The sequence below is a fragment of the Nicotiana tabacum genome, chromosome 24 (assembly GCF_000715075.1).
Source record: "Nicotiana tabacum cultivar K326 chromosome 24, ASM71507v2, whole genome shotgun sequence".
NCBI lineage: Eukaryota > Viridiplantae > Streptophyta > Magnoliopsida > Solanales > Solanaceae > Nicotiana > Nicotiana tabacum.
This window is the reverse complement of record NC_134103.1, coordinates 40,159,699-40,172,216: the sequence shown is the minus strand read 5'-3', so window position 1 is coordinate 40,172,216 and position 12,518 is coordinate 40,159,699. Positions and strand designations below refer to the sequence as shown.

Below are 12,518 nucleotides of genomic sequence, written 5' to 3'. Positions count from 1 at the left end.
CAATTTTTATTAAGGGTTAAGTAACCCACCAAGACTCAATAAATGAAATTCGGTCTTTTACTATTCCTCTAACAAGTTCCGATAATATTTAGGCACTTTAATTAACAAGTAGGGTGCAAACATTTCATGTATTTCATGATTCGGGTCCTAGACTACCCAGAGAGAAGCATAGTTAGTAGCTACGCACGGACTCTCGTCACCTCGTGCGTACGTAGCCCACACAATAAGAAGTAAATAGAAATTTAAATCACCTATGGGGTAAATTCCCTCTTACAAGGTTAGGCAAGAGACTTACCTTGTCTCAAAGTTTGCTTTCCGGCCTCAAATTCACCCTAAAGCCTCAACTCGGTACCGAACAATCTGAAACTAATCAAATATTGTATAAATTAATTAAAATATGCTCAAAAGTAAACGACTTAACTATTAGAGTAATTACCCAACCCAAATTGGAAGGTCCCTAAAATGCACCCCCGTGCCCACATGCCTGGATTTCAGAAATTTTCGAAGAAAGTTGTTGCCCATAACCTCACGAACTCAAATATATAATTTTCACTCAATCCCATAACTATTTTCGTGGGTAAATCCCATTTTCATCAAAACCTAGGGTTATTCCTCTAAACCCATATTTTTACAAATTTACGTGTTAAAATCTACCCATAATCTATGTATTTAACTTACATTGGATAGAAATCACTTACCTCAAATAGCTAGTGAAAACCTCTCTCTAAGAGCTCCACAAATCGCCCAAGGAATGCAATAAATGAGCCCAAAATATTTGAGTCCCGACATAAATGAAGGTTCTGCCCAACGGGACTTTCACATCTGCGGTCCATGGGCCGCATATGCGGTACCGCTTATACAGAACTAGTACTCTTCTGTGGAACTTAGTCCGCTTCTGCGGAATTCAACAGGCCCAGCGCTGGCCGTTTCTGCGGACGGGACCCCGCTTCTGCAGACGGCAAAGCACATTTGCGGCCTCTTCGCACCTGCGGGTGATCCATCACAGAAGCGAGGCCGCTTCGGCGCGTGCTTCTCCGCTTCTGCGGCCTCTGGCCAAATGCCCCAAAGCCGCTTCTACGGCCACAAGCTCGCAGGTGCGGGCACACCATAACTGGTGCACCAACAGCCCTTTTGAGTTCTAATTCGATCCGTTCATCGTCCGGATTGCACCCAAGGTCCCCTGAAGCCTCGTCCAAACATACTAACAAGTTTGTAAACATAAAACGGACTCGCTCGCACCCTCGAAACGCGGAAAATAACATTAGAATTAAGGATCGCAACCCAAAACCAATAGGATCAACTTATGAACTTCAAGTTCGTCCAACTCGTGCCAAATCACACCTAAACTACTCGGAATGACACCAAATTTTGCGTGCAAGTCTTAAGTTAACATACAGAGCTATTCCCAGGCTCGGAATCCTAAATGGACCTCGATAATACCAAAACCTACTCCAAACCAAATTTAAGGAACTTTTAAACCTTCAATAAGCCAACTTTTAACATTAAGCGACGAAACACTCCCGGGTCATCCAAAATCCGATCCGAACATACGCCCAGGTACAAAATTATCATACGAACCTATTGAAATTATCAAATCCCAGTTCTGAGATCGTTTACTCAAAAATGTTGTCCAAAGCCAAACTTAGCCTTTTTAAGCCAAACTAAGGAACTAAGTGTTCCGATTTCAACCCGAACCCTTCTATATCCAGAACTAACCATCCACGCAAGTCATAAAATAGTGAAAGCACATACGGTGAGTCTTATTTAGTGGAACGGGGATCTAGAAAGCAGAACGACTGGTCAGATTATTACATTTTCCACCTCTTAAACAAACGTCCGTCCTTGAACAGGTCTAGAATCATTCCTACAGTGCTGAATAAGTGTGGATATCTGCTCTGCATGTCCTCCTCGGCCTCCCAAGTCGCCTCCTCGACTGGTTGGCCCCTCTACTAAACCTTTACCATAGAAATCTTCTTGGCCCTCAACTGTCGAACCTGCCTGTCAACAATGGCAACTGGCTCATCCTTATAACCCAGGCTCTCATCTAGCTGAACCGTGCTGAAGTCTAATACATGCGACATGTCGGAATGATACCTCCGGAGCATAGACATGTGAAAAATCAGATGAACCCTCGATAGGCTGGGAGGCAAGGTAAGCTTATAAGCAACATCCCTAACTCGCCTCAATACCTCAAATGGACCTATAAACTTTGGCCTGAACTTGCCCTTATTCCTGAACCTCATGATTCCCTTCATCGACGAGACCTTTAAGAGGACCTTCTCGCCTACCATAAATGATAAATCACGCGCCTTCTGATCCGCGTAACTCTTCTGTCTGGACTGTGCCGTGCGAAGTCGCTCCTGAATCAAGTTTACTTTTTCCAAGGCATCCTTCACTAAATCAGTATCATATAACTTAGCCTCGCCGTGCTCAAACCATCCGATGGGCGAACGACATCGCCGGCCATATAACGCCTCAAATGGAGCCATCTCGATACTGGACTGATAACTGTTGTTGTAAGAAAACTCGGCCAAAGGCAAGAATCGATCCCACTGCCCTCCGAAGTCAATCATACATGCTCTGAGCATATCCTCCAATATTTGAACCGTCCTCTGCTCCTCAATAATAGGATCCTCTACTGGATCAACTGGTGGCATGACTGGAACAACTATAGGATGCCCTCATCCTCTACCACGAGCTGGAGCCCTCCAGCGGCCTCGACCTCTAGCAACAGGGGGAGCAGCTCCACCATGATTGGGTACATCTGTCGCGCGTGTTCTCACCATCTATAAGAGAATAAGAGAATGATACTTAGCATAACATCAATTGCACGATAGGAGATAAAGAAAAGAGTAGTTTTCTAACACCCTATAGCCTCTCGAAGGTAAGTACGGATATCCCCGCACCTATCCGCAAGACTCTACTAAGCCTGCTCAAAACTTGTGATACCTACGTGAACCTAGTGCTCTGATACCATATTGTCACGACCTAATTTCTCCTATATGATGTGAGGGCACCTAACGTCGCCTCTAGGCAAGCCTACGAAGAAGTAACTACGTGATTACTCCTTTTAATAGGTTTCCAAGTAATTTAAATTCCATTTATTAAGAGATTTAAGAAGTAGGAAGTTTAATAAATAAAACGAAAACAATTGAGTGCCATCATCGATATATAAATATTTCAAAACCATAATGTCTACTAGAGTGTATGCCAAGACCTGGTGTCACAAGTGTATGAGCACTAATAGAATATACAAAACTCCAACTATTGTCTGAAATAACATAGACAGAAAATAAGTACAAAAGAAAATCTCTAGGTGCTGTAGAACGGCTCAGGAAGAAGCTCACCACTAGGCCTCGGGGTATCAGGTATGCGCGCCGGTGTGACCGCCAGATGCACCTGCCTCAGATCTTGCACGGTTAGTGCAGAAGTGTAGTGTGCGTACATAAACAACATGTACCCAGTAAGTATCAAGTCTAATCTCGAAGAAGTAGTGACGAGGAGTCGACATCGACACTTACTATGGGCTAACAGTAAAGAAATACAGAATTCTAGATAAACATGGGTTATGTAAATAATAATAATAACTCAATAACCAGCAGAAAGTAAATAATCCTTTCACGTATGGTAAGTCCCAAATAAATTTCTGTCTTATATAATTTAGCCTCTCAAGTAGGGTAAGATATCAAATATATAATTACACTTCCGAGTGTTATCACGCACGATTATGCCGAGGTGGTACGGTCTGATCCAGAATAATGTGTACATTGCCGATGGTCGAGCGGCACGAACCATAGATGCATCTATCTACTGCCGAGGTGTTCGGCCCGCTCCACAAGAAGAGAGGATACTTTATAAATAACCGGTTTAAGAGCTAATACAAGTCTACTGTACAATGAACCACAATTTTTATTAAGGGTCAAGTAACCCGCCAAGACTCAATAAATGAAATTCGGTCTTTTACTATTCCTCTAACAAGTTCCGATAATATTTAGGCACTTTAATTAACAAGTAGGGTGCAAACATTTCAAGTATTTCATGATTCGAGTCCTATACTACCCGTAGATAAACATAGTTAGTAGCTACGCACGGACTCTCGTCACCTCGTGCGTATGTAGCCTCCACAATTAGAAGTAAATAGAAATTTAAATCACCTATGAGGTAAATTCCCTCTTACAAGTTTAGGCAAGAGACTTACCTTGTCTCAAAGTTTGCTTTCCGGCCTCAAATTCACCCTAAAGCCTCAACTCGGTACCGAACAATCCGAAACTAATCAAATATTGTATAAATTAATTAAAATACGCTCAAAAGTAAACGACTTAACTATTAGAGTAATTACCCAACCCAAATTGGAAGGTCCCTAAAATGCACCCCCGCGCCCACATGCCTGGATTTCAGAAATTTTCGAAGAAAGTTGTTGCCCATAACCTCACGAACTCAAATATATAATTTTCACTCAATCCCATAACTATTTTCGTGGGTAAATTCCATTTTTATCAAAACATAGGGTTATTCCTCTAAACCCATAATTTTCACAAATTTACTTTTTAAAATTTACCCATAATCTATGTATTTAACTTACATTGGATAGAAATCACTTACCTCAAATAGCTAGTGAAAACCCCTCTCTAAGGAATGCAATAAATGATCCCAAAATATTTGAGTCCCGACTTAAATGAAGGTTCTGCCCAGCAGGACTTTCGCCTCTACAGTCCCTGGGCCGCATCTGCGGTACCGCTTCTGTGGAATTCCACAGGCCCAGCGTTGGCCGCTTCTGCGGATGGGACCTATCAAGATGTTGAACAATTTGTACTAAAATTATAAACAACTTGTACGAAGTTCTTCCAATCCGCTAGGACTCGCAGCAAGGCAAGTCTTGCCATCCGACAAGCAGGGGCGCACGCAAAAAATTTTATAAGCGATGTCATATTTATATGAATAATAAAAAATAAATAAATAAGTATTATCTAATATCATTTTTCCCCCAAGTTGAAAGCCTTGGCCAAGGGTTTAGTTGTATATTATTGCAAAAGGAGATGTAGGTTCGATTCTCCTTAGCCTCAAATTTTTATCTAACATACTCGTTCAAAGATGTTCAAAAGTTAGAATGTCTACTTTCAGCCTTGAACTTACAACCTTTACAAACCCAAATATAAGCTTGATCAATGGACCAAGAAATACTCTTTGCCAAAAGGCAGTATCATTATTTTATATTGCTTCATTTTTACCGAATATTAATATAAATATTTAATATTTTATCCGACGAAGCGGTGTTGGATGACACCTCTTCCACCCATGTGCATCCGCCTCTGCCGACAAGACCCGCGGCAGTGCAAATCTTCGCCAATCCATCAAAACCTTTGCGATCAGCCAAAATTTACATCCAAGTCCTAATCCACAAAATATTTTTGCAGAACTTATTTAAATTCAATCAAAACTAACAACAACATGAAAATAGTTTGTAAATGCAAAATCATCAAGAAATTACGTTGGATGTACCTTTTTAAACTACTTTTATATTTTAATCGCATTAAAAAATATCTTGAGAAAGTAGTTCCCCGCTAGAATTTAAAGCATATTGGGCAGGATCTTTCTCGATTGCCAAAATTTTAAAATACAAGGAATTCTGATAATCACCAGAATTTTTCGTCATAATGATGAAAGATTTTGGTGATGCGTTAGGATTTGTGGCAAAATTCTGACGATCACCATAACTGTTATGTACTTTAAAATTGTCCAACATACTTTAAAATTCTAGCACTTAAGAAATATTTTGCCTAGCATACTTTAAAATTATGGCATAAAATTTTTTCCCAAAACTTCTGTTACCCGAGGGTCAAAAAATTAATAGTGACACAAAAATATCCTATTTGTGTCATTCACCTATCACCTGGTAGTGGACCACTGAAAGAGGTCAGGAATTGGCCCCTACTGGAATAACGGACATGGGCTGGCCCAAATCCCTAATCCGCTACGGACTAGCAAGTTGCAACAATAACCTAGATATGGAACCATAACTGTTTTTTTAACATAAATAACTTAATTACCACTGAAATATTTGAATTTTATTCAAATACCCTATTCACAAAATGAACAATTAACATTAAATGGAATCACTAAATTGATATTTTAAAGAATTAAGATGACTCTAGGTCGAAAATGCTATATTATTATTTTGGCAGAATATATAGGCGGCCCCCCGAACTTGGCCATTTATTTTAATTGTACGCCTAAACTAAGGTACGTACCTACTAAACACTTTAAGTGGATACAAATTGTATCAATTAAATAGACACATCTGACATGACATGACAGTGTGTGTAATACACCACTTGTGTTGAGCGCGTGAGAAGAAGCAGATTCTTTTTTCTTCAATTTTCTTCTTCTTCCATTGTGCCACCACCATCTTCACTACTATTACAGGTGCTTCACCACCACCATGCTTCCTCCGCCACCATGCCAATCACTTTCTACCTTTCAAATTCAATTCCAGTGACCAAAAATTACAATCAACACCAGAAATCTTTTTAAGAATACATTTCACATTCAATAGAAAAATGGTCAACTAGGAATAAAAGAAGCGTTAACCACACAACGAAGCCAAAGCCCGGCCAAAAACCCACCTGAGGACCTAACGGGCATCAATAGTCGCTGACGGAGGACAATTATAAGCGGTACTGATGGAGGTAATATATTTGGGGAAAGCCTTTTCAAACAACAAATAGAGCAGCAACCCGTTGATGATATAGAGGAGAGGGCAAATCCGTTGGTGCTTGCTGAAATTTGCAATGGATGGTAGCTGAAAAGATAGTGGTGACAATCAGCAAGAGTTGTTGAGTTATGAGCTTTCAAGTCTCGGCTGCAATCCAACAGTACCGGCGGGGTTCATCGACGGCGAATTAATGGTGGGTGGAGAAAGTGACCAGTCTTCATCTCCAAGGGCCCTTCAGTTTTGGCTTTTTTCTTTAGTAACTGTTTTTTTCTTATTGGTCTTACTTGCAAGTGAAATACACACGCTTTAGTTTATTTGGAGCTGCAAAATATGTGTCTAATTGACACAATTTATCGTCACTTAAAGTGCCCAATAGATACTACTACTACTAGTTAAAAAATGGCTAAGTGTAGGGGCTGCTGATGTATTCTGCCTATTATTTTTACTTGACTTTTTCACCGAATGTTTTTTTACTGTAAACAAGATATTATTGAGTTTGACGAGACCAACACCTCGAAAAGGTGCACAAACAATAAAGCATGTACTAAAGTAGCATATCTTGTAAGTTCTCTTAATTTTTTCAACCTTGTTGCCCAGGAAGAAAACAATTTTCGCCCATTTTGACAGCTCGTCCACACCGTTAAATGAACGAGATAGCTTCAAATATGCGGTTCAAAGTTGCTGTCAGCCATTATTGTTGGTCTCAAACCAAGAAGGTAATCAATGGGGCATTGCTCTGTCAGTTATACCCGTTTGAAGAGTGTTTGGTGATTACAGGAGGAGAAATTAAAAAATTGTAATTTTAGTACTAGTATAATATTATTGGATACTTATATGTCTTCACTATGAGTTCAATAACTTGACTATAACGGTGTATAAAATTTTCTTGGATAGTTAAGTTAATCCAAAACAGCAGGTATATTTGTTGAGGTTTTATTTTTTTTAAGATGAAATAGTCTTAAAATGAGGGTGAATGGGAAATGGAGGGAAAATAAAATTTTTGAGTAAAATTTTAAGTTTTCCTCTCTTGACAATGAGACATTGTCCCATATTGGAAGAGGAAGAGATTTTTGGTGGGTATATATATAATTGCTCTTCTTGTAGCTCTTAAAGAGTTAAGAAGAAAGCAAGCCTCGCGCCGTCGTCGTCGTCGCTCGGTCGGCTCGGCTTCGGCTTCGGCTTCGGCTTCGGCTTCGGGAGATGAATATTAACGTAAGATTATCCGCATTTGTAACAGATATTTTCCAATCCGTGTATCTGAGTTTCTACTCCTTTGTTCTGCATTGTTTTAACTTCAAACAAAGCAACTGTAAGTGTGATTTGCTACCGAACTTTGTGTTCGCTGAAACACTGGGGTTTGAAGTACCGCTACACCAGTGTATGATTCGTTCTATCCTGGGAGGAAATAATCCATTACCTTGGGTACTAGGAGGGGATTAAATTCCTTAAGGAAACACTGTGAATTCAGTGGGCTCGAATTAATTACTGTTTCATTACGTTAACTTATATTTTGCAGAATTATTATTTACAAATACAGCAATATTGGCGGGACTAACAATCTTAAGGAATTTAATATTTATTTCTGTATTTGTGTTATTCTTATTATTCTGCAAACTAAAGCCTTTGTGGTTTTGTGTACTCCCATTTTGGAGAGTAAAGCCTTCGTGGCGTTTTGTTGGAGATTAAAATCTACATGATTTTTTATTCCAGTTTGAAAACGTGTATTAAACGTTTGATTGTGTCATTCTTTTACAGAAAAAAATGACGACTGAAAGCGAAAACCAAGCTATTCCGATGGTGACTGCCAACGCATCGACAAGCCGAACACCGGCGTTGGCACCGGCAGAAAAACCCGAAAAATTTTCCGGGATTGATTTCAAGCGCTGGCAGCAGAAGATGTTCTTCTACTTAACTACATTATGTCTACAGAAGTTCATCAAGGAAGATGTTCCTGATCTGCCAGATAAAACTCCAGAGAATGAACGCTTTCTCGTGATTGAAGCGTAGAAGCATTCTGATTTTTTATGCAAGAATTATATTCTTAGCGGACTGGATGATAATCTGTATAATATATACAGTAGCGTGGAGACGTCAAAAGAATTGTGGAATGTGCTTGAAAAGAAATATAAAACTGAAGATGTCGGGATGAAGAAATTCGTTGCCGCAAAATTTTTGGACTACAAAATGGTAGATAGCAAGTCTGTTATTACCCAAGTCCAGGAATTGCAAGTGATTATTCATGATCTACTTGCTGAAGGTCTTGTCATCAACGAAGCATTCCAAGTAGCAGCAATGATTGAGAAGTTGCCTCCGTTGTGGAAGGACTTCAAAAATTATTTGAAACACAAACGAAAGGAAATGTCCCTTGAAGATCTCATTGTTCGGTTGAGAATCGAAGAGGACAATAAAGCTGCTGAAAGGAGAGGCCGTGGAAATTCAACAATAATGGGAGCAAATATTGTTGAAGATAACAAAAAGAGGAAGAATGCTTCTGGTCCGAAATACAACCCAAGCAAGAAGCGGTTCAGTGGAAACTGCTACAACTGTGGTAAAACCGGACACAAATCTACGGAGTGTCGTACTCCGAAGAAAGACAAGAAAAGGGGTCAAGCAAACATGGTAGTAAACCATGATGATGTTGATAACTTGTGTGCCATGCTTTCTGAATGTAACTTGGTGGGAAATCCTAAACTGTGGTGGTTTGATTCAGGAGCCACTCGCCATGTTTGTGCAGTTAGAGAAGCTTTTGCTACTTATGCTCCTGCTGGACCCGGAGAGACAGTTTATATGGGAAATGCTTCAACAGCAAAAGTTGAAGGATATGGGAAGATATTTCTGAAAATGACTTCTGGCAAGGTCATGACTTTGAACAATGTCCTTCATGTTCCTGAAATGAGAAAGAATTTAGTCTCTACTGGACTTCTTGTTAAGCACGGTTTTAAGTGCATTTTTGTGTCCAACAAGGTTGTCATTAGTAAGAATGAAATATTTGTAGGAAAAGGTTACCTCACCGAGGGCCTTTTCAATCTGAATGTAATGGTTGTGGAAAACAATAATAATATTTCAGCTTCTTCTTACTTACTTGAGTCAAATGATTTATGGCATGTACATTTGGGTCATGTCAATTATAAAACCTTGCAGAAAATAATTAACTTGGAAGTACTGCCCAAGTTTGAATGCGAAAAATTAAAATGTCAAACATGTGTGGAATCTAAGTATGTTAAACATCCTTATAAGTGAGTTGAAAGGAATTCAAATCCTTTAGACTTAATTCACACAGATATTTGTGACATGAAGTCAATACCATCTCGCGGTGGAAAGAAGTATTTCATAACTTTTATTGACGATGGTACTCGATATTGCTATGTTTACTTACTGAATAGTAAAGATGAAGCAATAGACGCATTTAGGCAATACAAAAATGAAGTTGAAACGCAACTTAACAAGAAAGTAAAAATGATAAGAAGTGATAGGGGTGGTGAATATGAATCTCCTTTTGAAGAAATATGTTTAGAATATGGAATTATTCATCAAACAACAGCCCCTTACACGCCCCAATCTAATGGAATTGCGGAAAGAAAGAATCGCACATTAAATGAGATGATAAATGCGTTGTTGATAAGTTCTGGTTTGCCACAGAACTTGTGGGGGGAAGCCATTCTTACGGCTAATCGAATATTAAATCGAGTGCCCCATAGCAAAACACAATCCATTCCATATGAAGAATGGAAAGGAAGGAAGCCCAACTTGAATTATTTTAAAGTGTGGGGGTGTTTGGCAAAAGTACAAGTTCCTAAACCCAAAAGGGTAAAGATAGGATCGAAAATCGTTGATTGTGTTTTCATAGGATATGCGACAAATAGTAAAGCATATCGATTTCTGGTTCATAAATCAGAAAATCCCGACATTCATAATAATACGGTTATAGAATCAGATAATGCTGAGTTTTTTGAAAATATATATCCGTATAAAAAGGAATGTGAGTCGTTTGGTGAAGGATCTAAACGACCTCGGGAAGAAATAAAAGAAAGTACATGTAATCAGGAGGATCCAAGACGTAGTAAATGTCAAAGAACGTCTACTTTATTTGGACCAGATTTTGTGACTTTCTTATTGGAGAATGAGCCTCAAACATTTAAAGAAGCTATGATTTCTTCGGAATCATTGTTTTGGAAAGAGGCAGTCAATAGTGAAATAGAATCCATATTGAACAACCATACATGGGAATTGGTTGATCTTCCTCCTGGAAATAAACCTTTGGGTTCTAAATGGATTTTTAAGAAAAAAAATTAAAGATGATGGCACTATTGATAAATTCAAGGCAAGACTCGTAGTCAAAGGGTATAGACAACGAGAAGGTCTAGACTACTTTGATACATACTCTCCAGTTACAAGAATTACATCCATACGGATGTTAGTAGCATTAGCTGCAGTGTATGGTCTTGAAATTCATCAAATGGATGTTAAGACGGCCTTCTTAAATGGAGAGTTGGAGGAAGAAATTTACATGGAACAACCTGAAGGGTTTGTGGTTCCAGGTAAAGAAAAGAAGGTATGTAGACTTGTTAAGTCTCTTTACGGACTAAAACAAGCACCCAAACAATGGCATGCGAAATTTGACCAAACAATGTTGTCAAATAGTTTTAAGATAAATGAATGTGATAAATGTGTGTACATTAAAAATGTTTCAAATCACATAGTCATTGTTTGCCTATATGTGGATGATATGCTGATAATGAGTAATGACATTGCCAACATAAATGCTACTAAGCGTATGCTCAATAGCAAGTTTGATATGAAAGACTTTGGAGTTGCTGATTTAATTCTGGGAATTAAGATCCATAAGACTCCTCAAGGTCTGGCATTGTCACAATCTCATTATATTAAGACATTACTTGAAAAATTCAAGCACTTGGGCTTTAAAGTTGTAAAGACTCCAATTGACGTGAATCTTGCATTAGCAAAGAATAAAGGCCAAAGCATATCACAATTGGATTATGCTCGTGTGTTGGGATGCTTAATGTATATCATGAATTGTACACGACCAGATATAGCTTGTGCTATAAGTAAACTGAGTCGATATACGAGCAATCCAAGCTAATCTCATTGGATGGCAATGAAACGAGTTTTGAGATATTTAGAACATACCCAGAACTTTGAATTGCACTACAGTAATTTCTCTGCGGTGATTGAGGGATACTGTGATGCAAATTAGATCACCGGTTCAACTGATTCTAAGTCCACAAGTGGATATGTATTCACTATTGGTGGAGGAGCGGTATCTTGGAAGTCGTCCAAACAAACATGTATTGCCCGCTCTACAATAGAGGCTGAATTCATAGCCTTAGATAAAGCCGGTGAAGAAGCTGAATGGCTCCGGAATTTCTTGGAAGACATTCCATTTTGGCCCAAACCGTTGGCACCAATATGCATACATTGTGATAATCAAGAGGCAATTGGAAGGGCTAGGAGCGTTATGTATAACGGTAAATCTCGTCATATACGACGAAGACATAAAACCGTTAGGCAATTACTCTCTAGAGGAATTATCACAATTGACTATGTAAAGTCAAGTGATAATGTGTCGGATCCACTTACAAAAGGTCTAACTAGAGAGGTAGTTGAGAAATCATCAAGGGAAATGGGGCTATGGCCGAGAACAAGTCATTGTGGCGGTAACTCTACCTAGAAGACTGGAGATCCTAAAATCTAGGTTCAAGGAGATCAAACAAAGTCATTAATGACGGTTCAACATTGTCAAATAAAATTTTAGTCTGTTCTCGTGATGAGACAATGTTCAGTACCA

The 12,518-nt window shown here is 39.0% G+C and overlaps 1 long non-coding RNA gene across 1 annotated transcript; it reads right to left on the bottom strand.

The window, feature by feature from the left end:
* Nucleotides 1-6,149: 6,149 nt before the first annotated feature.
* On the bottom strand, nt 6,150-7,557 carry LOC107811916 (uncharacterized). The gene is made up of 2 exons (XR_001654027.2): nt 6,624-7,557; nt 6,150-6,474 (listed from the first exon to the last, which is right to left on the bottom strand). It is a non-coding gene; the product is annotated as an uncharacterized LOC107811916 (long non-coding RNA).
* Nucleotides 7,558-12,518: the final 4,961 nt, after the last annotated feature.